The following is an 8,758-nucleotide window of genomic DNA, read 5'->3' as shown; positions in this document are numbered from 1 at the left end:
AGCTAGTAGAGATTACCAGCAGGGTAGTACCCATAATCAGAGAGAGAATCAAGACTGCTGCAAGCAGACAGAAGAGTTATGCAGACATCCGCAGAAGGCAGTTAGAGTTTCAGGAGGGGGACCTGGTATTGCTCAAGGTGTCTCCAATGAAGGGAGTGGTTCGCTTCGGGAAGAAAGGTAAACTAGCCCCACGATACATCGGACCCTTTGAAATCTTGCAAAAGATTGGGAATGTGTCGTACAAGCTGGATTTACCTGTTTCAATGGCAAGAATCCATCCGGTTTTCCATGTTTCGATGTTGAGGAAGTTTGTGTCAGATCCGAGCAAGGTTCTTAGTGAGCCTGATATGGAGGTCCAAGAGGATCTCACCTATGTTGAACAGCCAGTACGGATCATAGACACCCAGATCAGAAAGTTAAGAAACAAGGAAATCCCGATGGTGAAAGTCCTGTGGAACCACCACAACTTGGAAGAGTGCACTTGGGAGACACGGGAGTCTATGCTCCAGCAGTACCCTCATCTCTTTTAAGGTTAGATCCCTATGTGTTGTTTGGTGAACATTCGGGGACGAATGTTCTTAAGGGGGGAAGAATGTAATACCCGGCTAGACTCCGGTATCGGAATTCCTACCGTCCGGTAGAAATCTCGGATGTCGGAAGCCTCTAGTAGGGTAGAAACATGTTTTCATAAAATGTTTTAAAGCATTTCATGGTTTTAAGTATGAAAATTAAATGAGTTTTTGCATGAAAAGTCTTTGGAGGAAAACCCAGGTTCGACCGCCGAAAGTCAAGTTCGGCCGCCGAACATGCATGCGTTTTGGAGGCACGTTAGGCCCCGAAAGCATGAGTGAGGGAAGTTCAGGTTCGGCCGCCGAAAGTCAAGTTCGGCCGCCGAACATGGCATGCGTGCGGAGGCACTTTCGGCCCCCGAACGTGGCCTGGCCAGCCACTATAAAAGGGGCACTTAGCCGAAATGGGCGAGCTTTCTCCCATTTTCGGCCACAGCTAGCTTCCGACCTCCCTCTTCCCAATCTAGTGTTCTTCCTTCAAATCCCCACCATTTTTCTTGAGTTTTAAGCTTGCATCGAAGGTTTTGAACTTTTTAAACAAGTTTTGGAGCTTTGGGAACCCAGGAGCTCATTTTCGTGGATCTCCAAGTTTAGGTCGTCTCCCTCTCGATCTTCAAGAGGTAAGAGCCGATCTTAAGCTCCTTATATGTTTTAAGTAAGTTTTAAGTTGTTTTATGGGTAGAGATGCATGTTTAGGCTTGTTGATGAGTTTATGGGTTTTGATGTTTTGATGAGCAATGTATGTTGTTTGTGTGTGTTTGAAGTGTTGTAGTTGGGGTATTTGATAGTTTGAGACCCCTAGGTGTGATGTATGGTGCTTATGCATGTTTTAGAACAAGTTTATGCATGATTGGTTGTGTAGGGGGTTGAAATGGGCATGAAGAACCAAGTTTCTGCCCTTTGGCAGAAACCAGGTTCGGCAGCCGAAGGCACTTTCGGCCGCCGAACCAGCTTGGGAGGCAGCTTTAGGCTGCCGAAGCCTGCCCCCGAAAGTGGGAGTTTCGTCTCTGTCTAGGAGTTTCGGCCGCCGAAGGTGCCGCCGAACCTGCCTGACTTTCGGCTCTGGAGGGACTTCCGGCCGCCGAAGGTGCCGCCGAAAGTGCCCATCCCAGCCTTTTCTTGCATGTTTTCTAGGGATGTTTTGAGGTGTTTTTAGGAGGTTTTTGGGGGTATGTTTAGAGTTATGTTCTTGTTGTTTGGTGCCTCATTTGAGTCCACCTGTGTAGGTTCGGACCCGAGGAACCGAGACCCCCGGTTGTGAGATAGTCGTTCAGAGTCCGTTGTTAAAGCTTCAGTCACCAGGTGAGTGGGATAACTCCCTAAGTTTCTAAGTAAAGTAATTGAATAAATGAACAAATGAATGAATCTGAAAGCATACTCATGCATCATTAATGCCATGGAATATTCCAGGATGTTTGCATTAGAAATTCACGAATATGTTGCATTGCATAATTTGATGTTGATGTGGATGGTTGTTGGGTGATCCATAGTCCTCTGATGTTATGTTATGATGATACGTTATGGAAGACCAGCGAGGCCCATTCTACGCCCCTGGCACTATGTAAGAGAAAGACCAGCGAGGCCCATTCTACGCCCCTGGCACTTTAGAATGTTATGTTATGTTATGTAAGAGAAAGACCAGTGAGGCCCATTCTATGCCCCTGGCATTTGGAGATGTTGAGGACTAATGGTGACAATACCATCCTTTATGTGATTAGCTGTGATGTGTTGCATTTCATGAAAGCATGAATAAGAAAAAGTTTAATAATAATAATAATAATAATTATGATAAGAATAAAATAAAATAAATAATAACAAACATAAAAATGGTGAAACTAAATCACATGTTTTTTTTATCTTTCTGCTCACTGGGCTTTATAGCTCACCCCTCTCCCCTAACCCCAGTCTTGCAGGTGCAGTGTAGATAGAGAAGTCAGCAAGAATAAGAGAAGTTTATGTAATAGCTTAGCTGTGGACATGGTTTATTTGTAATGTAAAAGTATGTTATGTAATGTAATGAAAGTTTAGAATGTGCTTGACTGGAGTTTGTTTTAATCCCTTGTGTATATGATCCAAAAATGTTTTATGATGTTTATGTTATCTAAGCCTATCATATGTTATGTTACCCATTGGAGTATTTGATGAGGGCTCCAATGAGGGGTTTATGATATGTTATGTATGCCAGGTTAGGCTTGGAAAGAAAAGTTCTCATTTTTATGTATGTTGTTGATCATGTATGGGATTAAACAGGTTCACAGGATGTATGTTTGGCTTGCTACGGGTTCTGGCGGCCTTAAGCCGACCTGAATCCTAGCGCCGGTAGCGGTCCGGTTTCCGGGTCGTTACAATGCCGTTCGGGTTAACCAACACCCCTGCAGCATTCATGGATCTCATGAACAGAGTGTTTAGCCAGTACCTGGATCACTTCGTTATTGTCTTCATAGATGATATCTTAGTATATTCTAGGAATGCAGAGGAGCATGCCCATCATCTGCGGTTGGTTTTACAGACCTTGAGGGAACATGGCTTGTATGCCAAGTTCTCTAAGTGTGAGTTCTGGCTGAGGAGCATCTCTTTCTTGGGGCATGTGGTGTCAGAAAATGGAATCGAGGTAGACCCCAAGAAAGTGGAAGCTGTAGCTAACTGGCCTAGACCCACTATAGTAACAGAGATCAGGAGTTTCTTGGGTTTAGCAGGTTACTACAGGAGGTTCATTCAGGACTTCTCAAAAATTGCAGCTCCTCTGACCAGGTTAACCAGGAAGAATCAAAAGTTTGGGTGGACCGACCAGTGCGAAGAGAGTCTTGAAGAGCTTAAGAAGAGGTTGACTTCAGCACCAGTGTTAGCTCTGCCATCTAGTGAGGATGACTTTACAGTCTTTTGTGATGCGTCCCGTGTGAGACTGGGTTGTGTACTAATGCAGAATGAGAGGGTGATTGCTTATGCTTCTAGACAGCTGAAGAAGCACGAGTTAAATTACTCCACGCATGACCTAGAGATGGTAGCAGTAATCTTTGCACTCAAGATGTGGAGGCACTACCTCTATGGGGTAAAATGTGAGATCTTTACAGATCATAAGAGCCTGCAGTACATCCTGAGTCAAAGAGATTTGAACTTGAGACAGAGGAGATGGGTAGAGCTGCTGAGTGACTATGATTGCAAGATTTAGTATCATCCGGGTAAGGCGAATGTCGTGGCAAACGCCCTAAGCCGGAAGTCACTAGGCAGTCTATCCCACATTACGGCGGAGAGGAGACCAGTGGTGAAGGAGTTTTACAAGCTTATTGATGAAGGTCTACAGTTGGAGTTGTCTGGTACAGGTGCTTTAGTGGCCCAGATGAGAGTGACACCTGTGTTTCTGGAGCAAGTGGCTCAGAAACAGCATGAGGACCCAGAATTAGTGAAGATTGTCAGGACTGTTCAGTCAGGCAAAGACAGTGAGTTCAGATTTGACAGTAAGGGGATCCTCCGCTATGGGAGTCGATTGTGTGTACCAGATGACATAGGGCTAAAAGGAGACATTATGAGGGAGGCTCATAATGCAAGATACAGCGTTCACCCCGGAGCCACCAAGATGTATCAAGATCTGAGGAAAGTTTATTGGTGGCCAGCGATGAAGAAAGAAGTGGCACAGTTTGTGTCAGCCTGCGAAGTGTGTTAGAGGGTGAAGCTGGAACATCAGAAGCCGGCTGGAATGCTTAACCCGCTACCTATTCCAGAGTGGAAATGGGAGAATATAGCTATGGACTTCGTAGTGGGGTTACCGGCGACGTCCAACAGATTGGACTCCATATGGGTGATTGTGGACAGACTCACCAAATCTGCTCACTTCATCCCTGTTAGGAGTGGCTATTCTGTGGACAAGTTGGCGCAGGTGTATGTTGATGAGATCGTCAGGCTGCATGGGGTTCCTGTTTCAATAGTGTCGAATAGAGGACCCCAGTTCACCTCCAGGTTTTGGCGGAGTCTGCAGAGTGCCATGGGTACCAGGTTGAATTTCAGTACTGCCTTCCACCCCCAGACTGATGGACAGTCAGAAAGGACCATCCAGACTATCGAGGATATGCTCAGAATGTGTGTGCTGGACTTTGGCGGTTCTTGGAGGCAGCACCTACCTTTGGTGGAGTTTGCCTACAATAACAGCCATCATGCTAGCATCGGGATGGCTCCATATGAAGCTTTGTACGGAAGGAAGCTTTGTACGGAAGGAAGCTTTGTACGGAAGGAAGCTTTGTACGGAAGGAAGTGCAGGTCACCCGGCTAGACTCCGGTATCGGAATTCCTACCGTCCGGTGGAATCTCGGATGTCGGAGGTCTCTAGAAGGGTAAAACCATGTTTTCATAAAATGTTTTAATGTATTTGATGCTTTTAAGTAAAAAGGAAAATGAGTTTTTTTGCATGAAAACAACCTTGGAGGAAAACCCAGGTTCGGCCGCCGAACCTCAAGTTCGGCCGCCGAACATGCGGGCATTTCGGGTGTGCCTTAGGCCCCCGAAAGCATAAGTGAGGGAAGTCCAGGTTCGGCCGCCGAACCTCAAGTTCGGCCGCCGAACCTCAAGTTCGGCCGCCGGATTAGAGATTGTGCTTGACCCTATGTGTATGGTATCCCTTTTAATACATGATCTTAGAGATTTTGTAATGCTTATGTAAACCAACTCAACACATATTATGCCACCCATTGGGGGCATTGATGAGGTCCCACATAGGGGCCAATGTTTATGATTATGTTTATGTTCAGTGCATGCACAGGTTGAGTTGGTGTATGAGAGAATGAATGAAAGAAAAGTTTTAATTTTTATGTATGTTGTTGATCATGTATGGGATTAATCAGGTTCACAGGATGCATGTTAGGCTTGCTACGGGTCCCGGCGGCCTTAAGCCGACCTAGATCCTAGCGCCGGTAGCGGTCCAATTTTCGGGTCGTTACAGCTCTGGAGGGACTTTCGGCCGCCGAACCTGCCGTCGAAAGTGCCCTGTTCAGCCTTCCTTTGCATGTTTTATATGATTGTTTGAAGGTGTTTTAGGGGGTTTTTGGGGAGTAGTTTAGAGTTATGTTCATGTTTGTTTGGTCCCTCATTTGAGTCCACCTGTGTAGGTTCGGACCCGAGGAACCGAGGACTCCAGCAGTGAGTTAGCTGCTTCAGTGTCTTTTCAGAGCTAGCTTAAGGTGAGTAGAATGGACTTTTATTTCCAAAGCAAATAAATAAATTTGAGCATGTTCATGCATCACGAATGCCATGTGATATATTAGGATGTTTGCATTAGAATTCACAAATATGTTGCATTGCATAATATGATGATGATGTGGATGAATGTTGGATGATCCTTTAGCCCTCCCTATGATATGATATGATATGGTGATGATACGGTATGAAAGACCAGTGAGGCCCATTCTACGCCCCTGACACTATATAAGAGAAAGACCAGTGAGGCCCATTCTACGCCCCTGGCATATAGGAATGTTATGTTATGATATGTTAATGTAAGAGAAAGACCAGTGAGGCCCATTCTACACCCCTGGCACCTTGGAATGTTATGTAGAGGGCTATTGATGACAAGTTCATCCTTGATGTGATTTGTCTGTGATGTGATGCATTTCATGATAGCATATATTTTTAAATATAATGTTTTACTATTCTGCTCACTGAGCTCTAATAGCTCACCCCGTTCCCTTAATCCCTCAGGTTTGCAGGTACGAGACAGTCCGGGAAGTCAGCTATTGTAGGAAGTTTTATGTATGTAATAGCTAGTAAGTGGACATGAGAAAGAATATGATGTAAAGAATAATGTTGAACAGTCATGTAATGTAATGATGTTTATTGAGGTTTAGAGTTGTGTTTGACCCTAGTATGTTGGTTAAACCCTTTGCTCATGATCTATAAGATGTTTTATGGATGTTTTATGTAAACCAAGCTTAATGTATGGTATGTTACCCCATTGGAGCATTTGATGAGAGCTCCAATTTGGGGTTTTATGATTATGAGTTGTGCATGCACAGGTTAAACTTGGTGAATGAAAGAAAAAGTTTAAATTTTATGTAAATGTATGATCATGGATGTGATTGAACAGGTATTCATGATGTATGTTAGGCTTGCTACGGGTCCCGGCGACCTTATGTCGATCTGGATCCTAGCGCCGGTAGCGGTCCGATTTCCGGGTCGTTACAGTCGCAGTATTGCGACAGGCAATTCTGTCACAATTCCATCTATTTAATTTTGTGACAACATGTTGTCGTTGCTAACTCCAATGCTAATGTTAGCAATAGAGCTGAAGACTGTCGCTAAATACTAGCGACAAGGGTTTCAATACGTTCAAAAATATTATAGCCATGTATTTTATCCATCACAATAGTCCTTTTTAATAGTTTCTGTGCATATCCAGAGAGAGCAATGGCTTTTGTTCAGATTACACATTCTAATTAGGAAGGATTATGGGTCCCAAAATATTTTTTTTTTTAATTCTTCATGAAATTTCCTTTAATTTTCATATATTATTTATAATTTTCTGAGTTTTCTTGAATTAGTTATGAATTTTTAATATTACAAAGATAATTAGGTATTTCTGAATAATTTCAGTATAGTACGTGAAACTCTGTTCACTAAATTAGATAATTCTTGAGTCTAAAATAAATTTTAAAAAAACTGTTACAACTTTTATTTTTTAAAATTTTCACATTCTATCATCTAACATAGTATCATATCACTTACAAGATTGATACACAAATTTTGATATGTATTGTGACAGCCTCAAAACATTAGCAATATCTTAAAATCTACACGTCATATTTGTATCTTTTCTTTTGTATTATTTTTTTATACATGTGTAAAATATCTCCATAAAATTTCATAATATTTTGAGCGCTTTTGATATTTTTCTCTTACATTTATATTCTAGTGCTATAATTATCTATAATTAGGTATAGCTTTTCGGCAGGTCTTATTTTGATACTTTTGTATTCTTAATGCTTTGCTACTGATTTTTTTTATTTTAATAATTGTTTTTACATTATTAATATTTTTTTATGTTAGAAAAAGAGATAGATAGTGGCTAGAGTTTTTCTTTGATGCTAAGTTTGGCCGAGTTTTGCTTCTAAAATTGAAAAAAAAAATGTCTGACTTTACTTTTTATTTGGTGTAACTCGCTTCTTTGTAATTATTGCTTGCGTTAATTAATTATTTCTTTCTTTATTTTTAATTATTTTTTTCTTATTTTTATTTATTTTTTACCTTATTTATTTTTATTTAATTTACTGCCTTTTTTTATTTTTTTAAATATTGTAATTTTAATTTTGATAAGTAGATCTAAAAAAAAGGAAAGAAAATCCAGTTGCTTAATTCGCAAGCCTTCGCTGGATTACTCTCCACGGTTGGTATGCAAGTCCTTTCTACGGTGGACCAATGGAACCCATGGAGGAAGCCTAATTAAGTAAGTATGGAAATCCAATGGAGCACTTTGAAAGCTAAAACCTTGTAATAATTTAGAACTACTTAATTAATTATTTCTATTTTGAGATGTAATTTAATTTTTTCTATCTCTCATTTCTTATAATTTTTGAATTTAATTTTATTCTCGTTCCTCTTCCTTTAGTTAAGGATTTAATTACTTTGTTAATCTTTTTCTTCTTACCCTTTTTATTTTTTTGCTTCATTAAAAAAATGCATATAATTGAATTAATAAATTAAATATATAATTTTGCAAGCTTAAATTCTCCCACTTTAGTGCGATTGAGCCATTGCATAAAATAAATTGAGTGACATGATTAATTAGAACAATTTAGTAACACCTCTACCTTAAGTATAAATTTTGCATGCTCAAACTAATGGATGTGCATGAAATGAGTGTTTCATGTGATCAATGCGCATATAATAAAATAGAAGTGCATATTCTTGAAAAGGGATATTCTAATAAGACAAAATATAAAAATTAATGTAGGGAACTAATATTGATTATCAGGTAAATTCTTGATAAGAAGGATATCTAACACTTTTCTTTTTTCATACCCACTATCTCAAATTTATACTATTGGATTATGGAGTATAAAAGATAATAGATCTTTGTTAGAGGTAAATTGCTCAATTACACCCTTTTATTTTCCGGCTTTTATTAAAGTGATAATTCGTTTTTCCCACTCTTCATCGAACACTATAATATATGAATTATGTGATAATATTATGAAAAAATTAACCTT

This window comes from Manihot esculenta, chromosome 7, assembly GCF_001659605.2.
Source record: "Manihot esculenta cultivar AM560-2 chromosome 7, M.esculenta_v8, whole genome shotgun sequence".
NCBI classification, from domain to species: domain Eukaryota; kingdom Viridiplantae; phylum Streptophyta; class Magnoliopsida; order Malpighiales; family Euphorbiaceae; genus Manihot; species Manihot esculenta.
Note: the sequence above shows the minus strand (reverse complement) of the source record.